Source organism: Castor canadensis, chromosome 2, assembly GCF_047511655.1.
Source record: "Castor canadensis chromosome 2, mCasCan1.hap1v2, whole genome shotgun sequence".
Taxonomy (NCBI): Eukaryota; Metazoa; Chordata; class Mammalia; order Rodentia; family Castoridae; genus Castor; species Castor canadensis.
In genome coordinates, this window is record NC_133387.1 from 123025908 (window position 1) to 123045151 (window position 19244).

Below are 19244 nucleotides of genomic sequence, written 5' to 3' on the forward strand. Positions count from 1 at the left end.
TCAAGGTCTTTTAAACACACACACACACAAACACACACACACACACACACACACACAAAGAGTGAGACAGGAAGATTCAAGAAAGAATAAATCCTTATGCTCCAGTGGAACAATAAACAAGGAAAGATAAAAGTAAACAATACAGGAATAAAAATTACTAGAAACAACAGGCACCTTTTGCCATTTTTTCAATCCATTTTATTGACAATTCTGGGGTATCCCACTGCTGTTCTTGTTATTCTACTTTAAAGGGTGCAAGAATTTCAAGGACTAGCATATTGCAGCATATGCTGACTGCCACCTAAACAGGAACATGGTTTTAGAACAGTGGTTTGCATCTATGTTTGTTTAGTTCATCTTATCTGGGGAATAGCTATAGGCATCCAGGGAGTTTTTTAAATATAAAATTTATTCTTTTCTATTCTAGAGGAAAACAGCTTCTTACAAAGGCCTGATTAACGTCACTTACACTGCTTCTCAGAAACATGTTTTACTTCATCTCACACACTGGAGACATATCTTTGAAGCAAACCATCTTTGTAAAGTGCTTTTCTGGCTCCTTCTAAGATCAACAGACATGGCATTCTCTCTCCAATTTCTGGCACATACACCCATGCTTGATAATCAACTTCGCCTGAATGATTTTGTCTTGTGCAATGGACTGTAGCTTTCTCCTACTTTCACAGAAAATAGTCTTCCCAACATTTCTCTTCCTCTTTCTTGTTGATATTGCTATCCACTAAGAGAAGATGGAAATTCTAACTTCAAACTGTACTCACAAACAGAAATCTGAGCTCTTGAACATGACACCCTTTGTTCACTCAGGGTTGGGACCAAGAATGTCCTGGCTTTTCCTGAAAAGCAGACCCATATGCTGGATTCTCCATTTTCATAGTGTCTGACCTCGTGGTTCACTAGGCTAACTCTGGACATTTCTCATTTTCTTATCATCTCCCTAGGTGAACTGCTCTGTAAGTTTAAATGAGAGTTTCAAGCTACCAGCTTCCAAATTTGTGCTTCCAAAAGTGAAGTAGACTCTCAAATATAGATCTTCATATGCATAATTATGTGTAAAATTTTGAAAACAGAAACTAAAACTCAGTCTGTGCCAAAATGAGCCCTTAATGATCCCACTACCCATGTGGCCCAGTGGTACAGTATTTGACTAGCACACTCGAGGCCCTGTGTTCAATCCCCAGCACTGCAAATTCAAACAAAGAAACTCCACTTTAGACAGTATTCTCTGATCATCCTTCCTAAATGATCATGAGCCATGTTTCTTTTACTCACCTTGGTTAAATATTCTTCATGGTTCTTATCTGACTACTAACAATGCATTACATTCTTGTTTTTTCAATCATCAGACTGTAAACTCAATGAAAGAGACATTATTTTGATTCTTTCCCTCATTAAGAGAGCCATAAAATTGCCAGTGCTTAAAACTGGCTGCAGTAGGATGTGCTGAGGAGGAAATAATATGAGTAAATTTCATACAATACAAGTGCATAAGAAGACAGGTGTAGTGGCAGGTGCCTGTAATCCTACCTGTAAGGAGGTAGAAGCAGGAAGATCAAGAGTACAAGGCCAGCACAGGCAATATAGCAAGAATCTATCTCAGAAGACCTTTTAGCAGTGGAGAGGTAGCAGAAATAATGTATAGATATGCAAATAAATGTTAAAATGATATAATAAAAGGAGAAAAAAATAAATTTTTTTAAAAAGAAAACTTTTTAAGCCAGGTTCCTGCTTTGCAAGTGTCTCCCTGCTTGCAAGGGTCTCCCTGCTTTGTAAGCTAAAACCCTGAAATTGAGTGACAGTCACACAAAGTAATCAATCAATTAATGAAACAATAAATTCATTTCTAAAAAAAAATCCATGAGAATGGAGGGCGAGGCAACTGAGAACACTGAGAAAGTAAATAGCCACAAAATATATCTAAGAAGAATAGAGTTTAGATTTGGAATAAAGGTAACAGTACATGTATAAGAGCCCTCTTTGGAAACTTCAATACACAGGTTTGATGTGTGCAAGACCACTGTCCTCAGGTCTGCAATCTGGAAGAAATCTTGTAGGGTGCCCCTCTCATGGCCTCACTACCCAGCATGCACTGACTGACCTGGTAAGCTCTAATTTGGGAGTTCTGTCACCCAAGTCTCTGCTCTTTGCTCCTGCTTGAAGATCAGCTCAGGTTTGATGATGCATTGCTCTGCTCATACAAAACAATATAGGACTGTGTCAAACAATTAAGTCAGTCTTAGATAGATTCACCCCCTCCATCATTCTTCTTTATCCTCCTTCCCTCCATTCTCAGAACTGTTACAAAAGGTCTCATTATTCCATTTTCATATGTGAATACATAATACTTCCACCATATTCACTCTCCTTCACCTTTTCCTTATGCCATATCAACTCCTGGACTTTTTGTACTCTTGTGTCCTTCATGTTTTTATAAAAGTCATTATTTATGGTAGCCATTGCTTATGATAGTTATATAGGGAGTTTCATTGTGACATTTCCATATATGTATTATGAAGCATTATGTCCTGAATTGGTTCTTCCCCTCCATTATAAATAAGATTCTTTTAAGCAAGACAAAATCTAGCTTTGGAACTTTGCAATGAAGGTACACATATGACTTTTCATGAGAGAAGGTGAACAACTGAGTTTCTCATGGACTGGAACTGTTTACCTAAAGAATTTTCATATATTTACTAAAAAGACAGTGCTTGTTCCTAAGATATACAGGGTAGTTTCACTCACACAAGGACACCAGACAACTGTAGGTCTCCAGCATTACCTGCCTGTACAGAGTCCTCTGAGCATTGTCCAGGTCCTGTCACTCCTCCCATGTAAAATCCACAGCCACATCCTTAAGGGATACCAACTCCAGGAACATTTTATTTCTTCTCAACTCATCAGTCCTTGGAATATGGAAGTTCTGGCTTCTGTATGTGGGGGTAGAGTGGGGGATTCTTATATGTATTTTGCAAAAAAAATGCACCTTGTTTTGAACTGTATTGGTTAAGGAGAGTCACAGAAATGTAGTGCCTTTGTAATAATTTAGTTTTAAAATAGTATAACAAAGTTGATCTTGTACATCTAAAAACATTCCTGTTAGCCCAGTACCAGTAGCTCACTCGTGTAATCCTAGCTACTCAGGAGACAGAGATTAGAAAGATGATGTTTCAAAGCCAGCCTGCACCACACAGTTAACAAGACCATATCTCAAAAAAAAAAAAAACCCTTCACAAAAAAAGGGCTAGTAGAGTGTCTCAAGGTGTAGGTCCTGAGTTCAAAGTCCAGTACCACCCCCAAAAAATAAATAAATACAAACACATATGAATTAAAAGTAAATGGATGGAGAGGGGTGAATATGATAAAAGGACATTATATGCACATACATGTATGGAAATATTAGAATGAAACACTTTAGTGTAATTAATATACACTAATAAAATGTTAATTTTAAAAAAGATAAATGGAGAAAATATATTATGCTAATTAAGGGAAATCAGGTGCTAGTGACATAGATGAATTGTAGAGCAGGAGCCTGGAAAGTTACCAAGAAATGGAGTGTTGGGTGATAACACAGAGATCAGTTCTGCAACATGTAATAATTCTTAACATGTATGCATCTAATAACAGATTGAGAAACCTTGTAAAAGCAAAATTGTTAGAAGTACAAAAAAAAGATGAATACACAAGCACAAATGGACACTTCAACAACCCACTCTCAAAGATGGAACAGATCTGCCATGCATATAATCAGTAATGACACAGCTCAACTCAAAAACACTTAAATTCCAGTGATGTTATTGGCATCAATAGATCACTGCTTCCCAGCAACAGATTATATATTCTTCCCAAGTGCACATCGACAACCACCATCACATGTTGGGAACCAAAAGCCACAATCTGACAAGGTCAGAATCTGCAGGTGCACCATGTCTCTATCATGGTGGGAAGGAAATCTAAATGGTTTCCCTTGACTGAAAAGAAGTTTATACTTAGTCAAGGACACTGGCAGTAAAAAATACAGGATGGCAAAAACAGAAAGGTTATAACTAGGTCAGAGTGTTTTGATGTTTAAGTCTCTTCCTCTTTTGTATAAAGCTTGCAGGGAAAAATTAAATTTTGCCAGTTGGTCATCGGCCTTCTGGACCTCTTGATATGTGCTTTGTCATTCCCTTTTTGACTGGGTAAGACCCTTTGTGTGTCCTGTCTTGTTCATTCCTGCCCTGAGCCCTTTCAGGTCAAGGATCTCTTGGATCCTGGCAGGTGGTACCTGAACAGGGACCGGAACAGAGGCTTAATGTAAGGAAGTCTCCAGAGATGCGCACAAACATTATACAGAGCAACATCAAGAGAGAAATGAGCCAACAAGTAAGTGAGGAGCAGGCTCACTTTACAGAAATATTATGTTCAATCTTGTGTAGTAGAGGTTATAAAGTGTCTTAAAGTCAACTTAAATGTTTTTTGTCTTATGTCCAAGAGTGCACTTGACATTGTTATAATTGTTTTGTGTTTCATTGTGTAAGTTTTGTTTATGATATAATTAATTTATTAGAGACAAAAAATCTAATAACTATGATAATAATCTTATTAAAAACTGGGTTTGACTCAAAACACTGTTCCTAAAATTGACTCTTACTTCAGCTATCAATCCACCCAAAATGAGTCCTAAAAAAACAGAATGGGACACTTCTTAATCTACTTCTAAAAGTTTTTAAAAAATAACTTACCAATGTACTTATGGCCACTTACTTAATTCTTACGTGTTCTTGAGCTTGTAAATGTATGCACACTTAAATTGACATTTATGGCATGCCTAATTTAAAACTTTTTTATGTATACATATATTTAAACATCTTTAGGATAGTTGTTGTTATAAAATTAATGTAAAGAAATACAAAGCTTCTGTTCTCTTCTCTCCCCCAACTTTTCTGCTGCTACTTTTAAGAAAAATCAATTTTTTGAAGGTTATATCACTCAGGTCTAACTAAATTATAGGCAATATTTTATGGACAGTAACCTTAGTCTGTTTCATTTTGTCATAAGTATTTTATGTTCAGTTCCTTTATTATTATATCTACATATATTTAATTATAAATATATATAGATATAATATATAGTAAATATTGTATTTATTATATCTATCAACAAATAGTGTCTTTATGGTTACTTATTGTATAAAAACAAATTAAAATTGCCTTTCTATATGGGTCTATATAATAAAATAAGGCTAATTTTTTAAAAATTATTTAAATTTAAATTTAAAATTTTTATAAGACGTATTTTAAAATACAAGTTATGAAATGATAAAGTTAAAGTTAACTATAATCTAAAAGTTGCCTAAAAGATTTTTGGGGGTCATATCAAACTAAAATCTAATTCTCTATGCCTATAAAATAACAAGACTATCTTAATATTTTTCTACTCTGAGTAACATCTACAAAAAAAGTTATAAAAAAGATTTTATCAAAGAAATTACTTGTATTTTCTGTTGATCTTGTCAAGCTTTAAGTACTACTAAATCAGAGTTCATTTACGTATTTGCTTATGCAAAGGTCTCTTAAATGATCACCTTATAACTGTGTTCTGTGTCTAAATATGATACAAATATTTACAAAGTTAAAAGTGTCAATTTATATAACATGATGAGCTAAAGCTCTCTTTTTATCCAAAAGTGTTATATTTAACCTGCATCCTGTCAGCCCCTATTTGCCTTTAAAGATCACACACACCCTTCACAACAACTAACTTAAACAGTTTTACCACAAGGGTTCAGAGACAGGCTCACTCCCTGAGTCACCTACATAAGTGTAATCTTAAAGGGACAGGCTCATTCTCTGAGTAATAAACAAATCTACCCAATCCATTTCCCACCTCCCCATATCATAAAGCAGCTCAAAGTTTTCTTGGGAGTTACAGGATTTTACAGAATCTGGATCCCAGCACTCTGTGATATTAAGGACTTACTCTATTAAAAAAGAAATGACAATCCATTTTCCAACAGTCTTATTTCATACCATTGCTTATGAATGTGTTCCAAGTCCATACTACAGGTACAAATTCCCTAACAAAAACATCTATTAATCAACACGTGTATACTCTTAAGTCTTAAGGTTGAGACAGCATAAAAGACTCAACCCTAAAACTATTTTACCATTTAGTGTATCATTTTTTCACTACAAAAAAAACTTCTAAAAATATTATGTTTAACATTCTCATAGGAGTGCTTGTTAGCTCTCTTGCTGAAAAAAAAATTAAAACAACCTCACACTTAAGCCATTTCTAAAAAGTAAACTGCAAAATGTTAAAACTGGCATGAATCTTAGATGTGGTGTAGTTAAACAGAAAAAATACATTTGCCTTCACTACTCTTAAAAAAACCCAAGATATTAAGTAAAAATCCCTGATTGATTCTCCTATTTTCCTCATATTTGAGAAACCAAAAAAGAACACTTTTAGGCCTGGACTCTAAATACAAGTGAGACAAAACCATAACACACCTATCTCTCTATTTCAGTTTTAAGATCATAAATTCTTCTCCAATGCTCCTCTCTTCTATTTACCCCAGGCCAATGGATCTCATTGATAACAAGTCTGTTAGGACCATGAGATAAAACAAAAAAATATGTTAACATCCATTTGATACTATAACCATAAACAAATCACTATGAACTGTAGTTTTTTCATCTGTAAAATAAAAATAATAATAATATTTATTAATATCACATTTAACTACAGTGTCACTTACAAATGTATATAAAGTAAAAATAAATGGTTAATGTATAGTTTATTGCTTTTCAAAAATCAGTAATATAGTGTCCTTATTTAAAAATTTAAAATTTTAAGGTCTGGGATACAACTCAACAATAGTGTTTGCCTAACAAGTTAAAAATCTGGGTTTGGTCCCCAGTACCAAACAAACAAATAAACAAATAAATATATATATGATATATTATTTTTTAAAAATCTTCCCATTTTTAATCACATAAATAATTTATCATGCTAGGTAAAATTAACCACACACACTCAACTGCTGTGTCATTTAACTTATATAAAAATTTTTTTTGTAACAAATCCAAATTTTATGACCAAAATTATAATCTTACAAGTATGTAAAGAAAATTGATAGAATTAAAAAAAGAAATGTACCAATCCATAATCACTGTTGGAAATTTTTTTCTTTTTTTTTCCTTTTTCTTTTATTATTCATATGTGCATACAAGGTTTGGTTCATTTCTCCCCCCTGCCCCCACCCCCTCCCTTACAACCCACTCTGCCCCCTCCCTCTCCCCCCTCAATTCCCAGCAGAAACTATTTTGCCCTTATTTCTAATTTTGTTGTAGAGAGAGTATAAGCAATACCAGGAAGGGACAAGGGTTTTTGCTGGTTGAGATAAGGATAGCTATACAGGGCATTGACTCACATTGATTTCCTGTGCGTGGGTGTTACCTTCTAGGTTAAATCTTTTTGATCTAATCTTTTCTCTAGTACCTGTTCCCCTTTTCCTATTGGCCTCAGTTGCTTTTAAGGTATCTGCTTTAGTTTCTCTGCGTTAAGGGCAACAAATGCTAGCTAGTTTTTAGGTGTCTTACCTATCCTCACCCCTTTCTTGTGTGCTCTCACTTTTATCATGTGCTTTAAATTTTAAAGTCAAATCATAAAAAAAATGGTAAGTACTTGCCAGGTTTGGGTTTAAATTTTAAAAATAAGTAAATAAGTAAATACTAATTAATGGGTAAACTCTGGTAATCAGATGTACAACATCGTGACTATGGTTAATATTGTATTATGTAATTAAAATTACTAAAGAGAGTAACTGTAAGTGTTTTAAACACACACACATACACACAACTATGTGAGGTGATGGTGGTGTTAATTACTGAATTAACTTGACCCTGGTAAACATTGTGGTAATACAATAAATGATCACCTTGTATACCTTAAGTATATACAATTTTTCTTGTAAATTCTATCACAATAAATCTAAAAAAAAGTCAGTACAGTTTCAGCAGACAAAAATCCAGATGTTAACAGCTGTGTTTTAAAAGCTTTAAGATTTTGTAGGCATCATAAAATTACTTTATATTTAAAATACTCTTTCTCTATTGTCTAAAAATATTTCTAAAAGATATAGACCAATTCAAAATTTCCTTTTCTAAATGCACCAGCTTTGGTAAATCATCATTTTCAAGGAGTTTGCTATTTCATGATCATTTTAAATTTTATAGACATCAAGTTATAATGACTTTTTATTTTTTGTAAAATATATAATGGGGTCACTTTATTTTGTTCCTGGTATTAGTATTCTGTATCTTCTCTCTTTTATTCTTAACCGTACTTACTAAATTTTACTAATTTTATTACATTTTTTTGTAAACCAACTTTTGACTTGATTTTCACACTTTCCTTTTCAATTTATTAATTACACTGTCTTTAACCAGGTGTTCATTTTAAAATTTTAATATTTAGACAGTTATTTTTCAGCCTTTTCTTTTCTCATGTTATAACAAGAGTATCAATTCCCCTATCAACTGTTGTGTCATATTGTACTTTATTTTATTTCAAAAGATTTAAAATTTCTATTGTGTTTCTTTTTTGACATACAAATAATTAAATTATTTTACATCATTTCAGGTAACTAAAGACTTTCATTTTTTTAAACCAATGACTTCTAGCCTAATATCAATATTGTCAAAAAATATGTTCTCTGATACATTCTTTAATATTTAAGACTTAATAACTCAAAAAATTGTTACTTTAATTGTTCATTTAAAAAACCACATATTCCATCTTTGTTATATTCATTATTCTATATAGATGTGTGTATAAATATAAACATATATAGAGACGTATATATAAATATGTCAATTAAGTCAAGGTATCATTAAACATACACACTAAATGGTTAAAGCTCAATTATTTAAACAAAAAGGGGAAATAAAGTATGCCACTCCTGCTAACAGACTTAATCACACTCTTTGTTTTAAATTTTTTTAATGTAGATAAACAGGGATGATCAACAACAGAAAGACTTTGGGGCCCTTTTGAACAGACTCATCCTCTGGTCATGTGGAAAGATCCATTGGCAAATCAATGGATGGGCCCCACCCTGTGTTAATGTGGGGTAGGGGCTTTCTTTGTATTTTCCCCAGGGATGCTGATTCTCCTTGTTGGATTCCAAAAAGATTGGTGAGACATCATGAGTTCTCTGGTGATGCCCAAAGCAGTGAACAAGATCAACTGACGAGTAAAAAGGATGAGAATAACTCGGAGATTGAGCCCCGTCCAGTATAAAAGGCAAGAAATACCCATGCCTCTCCTCTGCCTATTTGGGATCAAGTCAAAAAGTTGGCCACAGAGGGCGAGGAGTTGCTTCAATGTACATCACAACCTCAGACATCAGAGGCCTTGTTTTTGGTCATGGTCGCCATACTCTCCTGTCAGATGTGTAGGACTTCTGGAGAAACTTATTGGACATACTTCCCCAATCCCCTTATTCTTCATCCTGCATCATGGAATGACACTGGCATCAAGATTTCTACTAATGATACTGCTTTATTGGGGGGGCTCTGACTCTTCCCATATTCCTTATCAATGGGACTCCTTCAATTATTCTACAAGGTCATTTTCTCTTCCTCTGTGTTTGTCCTGAAATGATGACATTGAATGTTTGGATGTTCAGCTGACTACTCAAGTTTCCAGTGCCTTGGGTTTGCAAGATGATTTTACTGAATTACATTGGCATACTATTGTTAAGATGGGATTTCCCAGTCATTATTCTCTTGATCAATGAGGGCCACTGGGGGCCTTCCTCCTTGTCCTGATCTGGATGAGTTTTATGGAACTCCTCCTTGGTTAGATTGTGCATACCCAACACCTGTTAAGCAACACTTGGATAGGTTCAGGACAAATAAACATCTCTGGGACTGGTCTCAAAGACAACTATGTCTACCTATGATGGGGATTGGGTCACAACTGCAGGATGGATCTCACCCATGTTGGTTACATCTTCTGGAGTGATGCAAAAGGATATTTGGTGGTTGGTGACAACTATGGGTCCTGTGACAGTGTCATCAACACAACACTATCTCCACCTTATTTCACTAACAGGTCATATCATGATATCTAAATGTAGTAATAGAACCCCTTACCCTTACTATGACATTACCTGTGAGCATTGTATTTTAACTAATTGTGTTAATAACTCAAGACATTTAGATCAAAAAAGGATACTGATAATGAAGCAGCCTGCCTTTGTTATACTGCCTGTATAGATAAATGGTACTTGGTATGACAATCCAGAAGTACAGGCTTTACTGAGAATTAAAAAAATGCTTTAACCGGCACAAAAGATTTGTTGGCCTGATTATTGCTGGAGTATTGGCTGTGGTGTCACTTACTGCTTCTGCTGTTGCATCCACTGTAGCCTTATCACACAGTACCCAAACAACTCGTTATGTTAATCATTTAGCTAAGAATGTGTTTTTAACATTAATATCTCAAGAAGCTATTAACAAAAAGATTGAGGCACAAATTGATGCCTTAGAATCAGTAGCTCTGTTGCTTGGGAATGAGGTACAAACCATGAAAACCATATGACCCTGCACTGTCACTCTTCCTACCAATAGATTTGTGTCATAGCTAAACCTTATAATGAGTCTCAATGGAGCTGGGAACGTATTAAACAGCATCTAAAAGGAGTCTGATCTCATACTAACATGAGTTTAGATTTAATTGCTTTATATCAAGAAATATCAGACATACAAAACAGTGATTTGCCTATCATTTAACCCTCAGATTTGGCCTCGTGGGTGTTAGATGCTTTAAAGTGTTTTAACCCCTTTAACATATGAAGACACTCATTTTGGATTATGCTTGGAATGGCCTGATTTTGCTTATTCTGTGTTTATTTCCAGTCATCTGCCATGTTGGCATGTACCAGCTCTTCAAATTAAAAATGTACTTTCACCACATTCAATTAAAAAATATAAAAGAGAGGAGATGTTGTGAACCAAAATCCACAGTCTCACAAGGTTGCTGTGGCTTAGCATCATTCCAAGAAGGTCGGAATCTGCAGGTGCACCATGTCTCTCTCACAGTGGAAAGGAATGCTAAATGGTTTCCCTTGACTGAAAAGAAGTTTATACTTAGACAAGGACACTGGCAGTAAAAAATACAGGATGGCAAAAACAGAAAGGTTGTAACTAGGCCAGAGTGTTTTGATGTTTAAGTCTCTTCCTCCTTTGTATAAAGCTTGCTGAGAAAATTAAAATTTTGCCAGTTGTTCATTAGCCTTCTGGCCCTCTCAATATGTGTTTTGTCATTCCCTTCCTGAGTGAGACCCTTTGTGTGTCTTGTCTTGTTCATTCCTGCATTGAGCCCTTTTGGGTCAAGGACCTCTGTGATTCTGGCAAACACAGGCCACTTTCTCAGCCATAATACACACCTGTACAGATTTAAAAGACTAGAAAGCACATAATGTCTATCTACAAGATCAAGATTCCTCCAATCTTTTCACTAAGGAAGCCACCAAGATTACTCTGAGTCAGCCTATGACAGTTTTGAACCCACACCACATAAAGGTGTTTTAGAATTAAAAGGTCATATATGAACGACCAGAGAAAGATTGACCAGATACTAGCCTATCCTGGTAGAAAGCCCTGAGGTGACTGTGAATAACTATATCACCCTAAACCCAGCTTCATTGTTACCAACTGAGCTGCTGGGAGATAATCATTCTAGTGAAGAGACTATCTCCTACACAGTCTCTAGAAGAGTGGACCTACTTGACCATCCCCTGTTGGGAGATGGACCATGAATGGTTTACTGACAGGAGTAGGTGTGTCCTGAAGGGGTGGTGGAGAGCAGGGTATACAGTGGTCAGTGATGAAGAGATCACTGAGTCAGTACCTCTCTCTCCCCCATTTGTTCTCCCCCAACCTCAGCCCAAAAAGCACAGGAAGTGTCTTTGTCCTAAGCCTTGACCTTGGGAAAGCAAAAAAGACTTAATATCTAAACAGGTTCAAAGTATACCTTCCTCATGCTTCATGCACATGCAACCATCTGGAAAGAGAGAGGGCATCGGCCTGGGAAAAAGACTCCAATCAAACATCAGAAAGAATTTCTCCAACTCCTAGAGGTCATAGAGGTACCCAAAAAAGTGGCAGTAATCCACTGGTGGGCACAGAATTGTCTGGCTGATAAGCAAGAAAATCAGGTTGCCCTTAGGCCCTATCCTTCAGCACTGCCACTGTTCCCCTCTCCTCAATCTTTACCTGTTAATTATAATCCTGAGGAAGAAAAGGATGAAGCCCAAAGAGGAGGGACAAAGCAAAGTGACCCTTGAAAGATAGGGAACAAACTGTACCTCCCACAGCCATGCAGTAAAATATAATAAAATCTCAACAAGATTCCTTCCACTTGGGAAGGGATGCTACTCTAGGAGTGATCATCTGACTTGTTGAAACAGGAATAAATAACACTATACTGTGGGTTTGTCAGGTCTGCTAGTTGTGTTTTTAACATAATCATGAACCTATACTCCCCTGCTGGTGGAACCCATCCTAAGGAGAGGAACTTACCGAGGGGAAGACTGGCAGATAAACTTTATGCCCATGCCTCCTTGTGGGGCTACAAACATTTGTTGGTCCTAGTGGATACCTTCACCAAATGGGTTGAGGCCTTTCTACATGAAGGGAAAGGTCTCTGACAGTAACTAAGGTACTCCATAAGGAGATCATTCATAGGATTGGATTTCCAAGGTCTCTCAAAAGTGATAATGGACCTGCATTCACCTCCCAGATCACCCAGGAAATAACCAGACACCTAGGAATCACTTACAATTTATTCTACTCTTGGAGAACTCAGGTTTTGGAAAAGATGGAATGGTGTAATCAGACTGTGAATGGACTCCGTTAGGAAACTTCAGAGAAATGTCTTACCCTTCTACCTCTAGCCCTCATGCAACTAAAAAAATACCCAAAAACCTAAGATCCTTTAAGTCTGCATGAAATCCTGTATGAAAGGCCATTTTCTTTCTAATATCTGCTACTAGATTTAGAGGTCAGAAGACTGACAAGGTATGTAACCCAATTAGGACAATTCCAGAAGCCATAAAGGAACAAGGGGAAAAGATTATGTCTGCTCCTCAATCAGGGGGAGCACTTCATGTAAGTCCTGGAGATCAGATACTCATTCGAATCTGGTAGAACAGTGCATCCCAGGATCAATTGCTCCCAGTGGAAGAGACCAGATACAATGATGTTGGCCACTGTCACAGCTGTAAAAGTCCAGTGAATAGATAATTGCATTCACCTCTCTACATGAAGTGCAAGCCAGAGGAAAGCTTCCCTGAAGCACAGGAACCTGAGCCTGACTATTGCTGTGGGGCTCTGGATGATTTGAAATTCCTCCTCAAAAGAAAAAGGCCAGAACTTCAGCAAACAGATAAGTAATGCTGAACTCCTCTGACTCCTGTTTTAAAACACCCTTTTTCTGGGCAATTCTCAGAGTGTGACTCTTACTTGTGATTTTAGAATCCTGTGGTAGGAACTGTGTTTAACCCCAAGGATGGAATTACACAGGATACTACTCAAATGTGTCCTCTAGCACTCTTCTGGATCCTCATATATTTTCCCCCCCAACCCCAGCCATAGTCCCTGCCTGCCATCTTTAAAGAAAGATGCTTGACTCTACCCTCAACCTCCTTTTAAAGAAAGTCAATTCCACATATAAGACAAACTTGAATATGTCTGGACTCCTCCCCAGGTGGGATATGAACAGCCTCTGCAATTAACTTTAAGAAATGGGTGACAACTGAGGCCAAACTTTGAGATCCATGGACAAATCCATTCCTGTTGGTCTCATTCATATAATTATAATGGAGTGAATCATGGAAAGAAACATGCACAATCAGAAATCAATTATCATCTAACTGTCAAGCAAATCATCTAATTGCCATAACCCCACCTGCAGAAAGACACAGGTTTCTCCCACCAACCTGGCTTAAACCACATAAAGCCAGCAAGACCCCCATAGTACTGGGCTCTTGACATGCATGACTCTAGTCCTCAGTTTCTCATTTGATGGGGGTACCTACACTTTCCACTTTCAACCTCGGTGCATCAAGCCCTTTTTCCTCTTAACTCTCAGCTCCTCCCTCCTTAAACTCTCTCCTCTCACTTTCATATCTGACCCACTAGGGAGGAGGTCCTAAAACAGCTGATGGAAAGGAAAGTTTCTCTTCAAGCAACAAGGGTGCTTTGGCTGGGGCAACTCCCTGGTGAGACCCAAAGTTTGAAGATGCAACTTAGCAACTTCAGACCCTGAGGCTCCAAAGGTGGCTAAGTATCAGAACCCCTTGTGACAAACAGAAAATCAGAACTCTGCACTTTCTTCACAGTTCCTATGGCCTGAGAGTGGATGTCACCCCTTGCTTCCAGTGCTCCAGTACTTCCTTAGGTGGGATCAACCTGGACAGCAGTGATGACTAATAATTCCACATGCATTTAACCTGGGAACTCTCTTCCCCCAATCCTCAGCTTCTCCTTTCTCTTTCACAAGTATATCAGGATGAGTGGCCACCCTCTTTGTCCTAGACAGCAATGGGCTTCCTTCTTCAGCTGAGTCTGGGAGATATCCCTACATTCCCCATTCAAAACCTAATCCACCTCACAGGATATATGGGGGGGGGGGGGAAAGTCGACCTCATCAAGAGTCCCCATCCATGCTTTCACAGGGTCCTTCCTCTGGCCATGCAAGCCCCCTTGGTTAATTTAGAGCCCCTCACTGATACAGTTGCTTTTAAATTATAAGCCTTCAGGTGGTAAGGGAGAACCATTTACCTGGGTCACAAGGCAAACAGGCAAAGTGAGATGAAGAGGCAAAAGTAAAATTTTGATCAGGGTCACTCTGGCCAGATGACTGCATTTGCATGTACCTAAATTTCTTCCCTATGAGCTTATCCACAGGTGGCAGTGGCAGGAGCATGGGAGATAGGGACACCCTCTCCCATGTAGAGGATCTCCTCACCTGCGGATGCCTAGGTAAAAGGAGAAAACCCCTGCTAAGATGATCAATTTTCCCCTGCTTCCCTTTCTAGATGGGGAATGAAGCTTCCAGGATCCTGGAATGAACCACCCTTTCCTGCTCACTGAAACATTGGAAAGACCTTAATGCAGAAAGTCACCAACAAAAATGACTCAAGGTTTACTGCACCTAGGCCTGGCCACAATATCCTCTGAGAGATGGGTAAAAATGGCAAGAAGGAGGGAGAATTAATTATAATGCCATTCCTCAATTAGACATTTTCTTTTTTTTTTAATTTTATTATTCATATGTGCATACAAGGCTTGGGTCATTTCTCCCCCCTGCCCCCACTCCCTCCCTTACCACCTACTCCACCCCCTCCCTCTCCCCCCAACCCCTCAATACCCAGCAGAAACTATTTTGCCCTTATTTCTAATTTTGTTGTAGAGAGAGTATAAGCAATAATAGGAAGGAACAAGGGTTTTTGCGGGTTGAGATAAGGATAGCTATACAGGGCATTGACTCACATTGATTTCCTGTGTGTGGGTGTTACCTTCTAGGTTAATTCTTTTTGATATCACCTTTTCTCTAGTTCCTGGTCCCCTTTTCCTATTGGCTTCAGTTGCTTTTAAGGTATCTGCTTTAGTTTCTCTGCGTTAAGGGCAACAAATGCTAGCTAGTTTTGTAGGTGTCTTGCCTATCCTCACCCCTCCCTTGTGTGCTCTCGCTTTTATCATGTGCTCAAAGTCCAATCCCATTGTTGTGTTCGCCCTTGATCTAATGTCCACATATGAGGGAGAACATACGATTTTTGGTCTTTTGGGTCAGGCTAACCTCACTCAGAATGATGTTCTCCAATTCCATCCATTTACCAGCAAATGATAACATTTCATTCTTCTTCATGTCTGCATAAAATTCCATTGTGTATAGATACCACATTTTCTTAATCCATTCGTCAGTGGTGGTGCAAAACAAAACAGAAGGCCAATCCAGCAGAATAGAACAAACAGAAGACAAAATCTCAGAACTTGAAGATGAAATGGTAATTAAAGGAAAAACTGAAGAACTATTAATTAAACAACTCAAGACCTGTGAAAAGAAAATGCAAGAACTCACCGACTCCATGAAAAGACCAAACTTGAGAATCATGGGCATTGAAGAAGGAGAAGAGGTGCAAGCGAAGGGAATGTGTAATATATTTAACAAAATAATAACGGAAAATTTCCCAAATCTAGAGAAAGATATTCCCAAACAGATGCAAGAGGCCTCCAGGACACCAAACAGACCAGATCAAAATAGAACTACCCCACGACATATCATCATTAAAACAACAAGTTCAGAAACTAAGGAAAGAATATTGAAGGCTGTAAGAGAGAAAAGAACAAGTAACATACAAAGGGAAACTCATCAAAATCACAGCAGACTTCTCAATAGAAACATTAAAAGCAAGAAGAGCATGGGCTGAGATCTTCTGGGCACTGAATGAAAATAACTTCAACCCCAGGATACTCTACCCAGCAAAACTATCATTCAAAATAGATGGAGCAATAAAAGTCTTCTATGATAAGCAGAAACTAAAACAATATGTGACCACAAAACCACAACTACAAAGGATTCTTCAAGGGATTCTGCACACAGAAAGTGAAACCCAACTTAACCATGAAAAGACAGGCAGCACCAAACCACAGGAAAAGAAAAAGCAAGAAATGAGAGAGTAACTTCAACTTAGATACACACAATCAAACCTTCAAATAACTAAGACAACTAAATGACAGGAATCACCACATACCTATCAGTACTAACGCTTAATGTTAACAGATATTTTCTTTAAAAAGGAGGGGAAGTGGACTGAAATCCTGTATATTCAACTTTTCTTTTTCCTAAGAGACCACCAAGAATGGCTGAGCAAATGCAGACTAGATACCCAGACCATGGTGAACCTTTACAGAAAGCCCCTAAACTCCCTTGAGGAACCAGAACCTGAAAAACCATCTATTGTCCAAGATTCCCCAACAATGTCAAAGGAGGCTTCCCCCATGACAGAAATCAAATCTCCAGGGGAGCCACAGGGGATATGTCCCACCCTGAGGAGATTGGTTGAGGTGCCATCAGCTCCCCCTCTACCCCTTTACCCAGCTACCTTGCACCCCCAACATCATCCCACAGGACTCTACCCCTTCCAGATGATTATGGAGGGGAGAGGTCTCACATTCATTTCAGATTAAGTAAACTGAAAGAAAGAAAAATGGAATTAGGAAATTACACAAAAAAACCAGATCAGTACACCCATTCATGCAGAGAAGTCAGCCAAATCTTTAAACTGAGCTGGGAGGATGTAATGTTATTGTTATCTCAGATTCCACTTCTTAGGAGAAACAATGAGTACTAGATCAGGCAGCCACAGCTGGTGATGATTACCACTTAGATAAATGTGGTCCTACAGGCCTATGTCAGACCACACCCTTAGAGGAAGAAGAGGGGCTGAGGAAGAAAGACAGAGATACCAGATACCTAAAAGGGAATCCTGATTCCCAATTCCCACAGATCAGGCAGTGCCTAGATGTGATCCTAAGTGGGATCCTGAGAACGACAAGAATGAATAGATCCATAAACATTTTATCACTGCATTCTTGAGCGTCTATGGAGAGCCAAGATAAACCCCCTTAATTACTCCCAATGGCATGGCTGTATAGCAAGGACCCCTAGAAACCCAGTAGCTCTCCTACGGAGACTTAAGTATGCTTTACAAAAGCTTACCAAAATTGTACTGGAGTCACAGGAGGAGAGCATCTTAAAATATAAATTCCTAACATAGTCACCCCCAGATTTAGAAAGCTTCAAAAGCTGGTGGCTGAAGGGAACAGAGATCTAAACCAATAGGTCCATGTAGCCACATCTGTATACCATAATAGGGACTTTAAAAAAAGGATTTAGAGGGGGAAATGAGAAAAGATAAATGGCAGGTGGCTCTGATCACAATGGTCAGAGAGGTTCTCCCAGGGCAGAGTCCAAATCTGAGGACATATTTTCAACATGGACAGGCATTTTAGGAGGGTGTGCCCCCAGAGGAAGTCACCTGTGGGACCCTGCCTAATTTGCAAGGGAAATCATTGGAAGGCACACTGTCCTCACTTCTTTAGGGAACCTAGGCTAGATCCTCCCACTCAATGGTGGGTCCTGGGTCCTCCCATCAAGGCTCCTATGACCACCATAAAAGCAGAGTAGCCCTGGGAGATACTTACTATTGAAAAGCACAAGGTCAGCCTCCTTATCAATACTGGGGCCAGCATTTCAGATATTCCTTTCTTTCCTGGACTCAGGTCCTCCAAAAAAATTATTGTTCAGGGCATATCAGGCCAGTCTCTAGAACATTATTTCACTCAGCCTCAAGCCTGCTCCTGGGCAGATTTGCACCTCTGTCACTCCTTTTTAACTGTCCCAAAAACCCTTACTCTTCTGCTAGGAAGAGACCTTCTATCTAAATTGGGGGTACAGCTCCTTTGACCCCCCAGGGGAGTACTTTTGCTTGCCACTGATACAGGAACAAGTAGATTCCATAGTGTGGATACATGGACATACCATGGGACAGGCACAAACAGTGGTCTCAGTCCTAATTCATCTCAAGAACCCCTCTTGTTTTCCCTATCAAAAACAATATTCCTTAAGACAGGAAGTTAAGGAAGGACTAATTCCCATAATCAAAGACTTAAAGAGACAAGGACTGCTAATAGAATGCTCCACCCCATATAAAACTCCTATTCTCAGTGTCAAGAAAGGACCTAAAAATTGGAGGCCAATCCAAGATCTCCACCTGATCAATGAAGCAGTAGTGCCTCTCCATTATATAGTTCCAAATCCCTATAAACTTTTAGCCCAAATGTCCCCAAGTACTGCTTACTACTCTGTCCTGGACTTAAAGGATGCCTTCTTTTGCATTCCCTTACACCCTAAAAGTCAACATATCTTTGCATTTGAGGACCCCACAAGAAAGTCTGGACAGGTCACCTGGACTGTCCTCCCCCAAGAATTCAGAGACAATCCCCATCTCTTTGGGTTGGCTCTAACCCAAGACTTGGCAGAGTAGCAATAGCCACAAGCTACTTTGCTATAATATGTAGATGACCTCCTCCACTGTAGACCAACTGAGCCTGTCATTTTGTGAGCCACTGGATCCTAATTAAACTTCCTAGCAGATAGAGGTTATA

General features: G+C 38.2%; 1 protein-coding gene across 1 annotated transcript in view; it reads right to left on the reverse strand.

Moving 5' to 3' along the window:
• Positions 1 to 1853: 1853 nt before the first annotated feature.
• Positions 1854 to 19244, reverse strand: part of LOC109677862 (uncharacterized) — a 52318-nt gene continuing 34927 nt past the window's right edge. The window contains exons 8-9 of the transcript XR_012445345.1: positions 2798 to 2945; positions 1854 to 2206 (exon numbers count right to left, since the gene is read on the reverse strand). The gene's annotated coding sequence lies outside the window, so the exon portion shown is untranslated. The remainder of the gene's footprint in view (positions 2207 to 2797; positions 2946 to 19244) is intronic.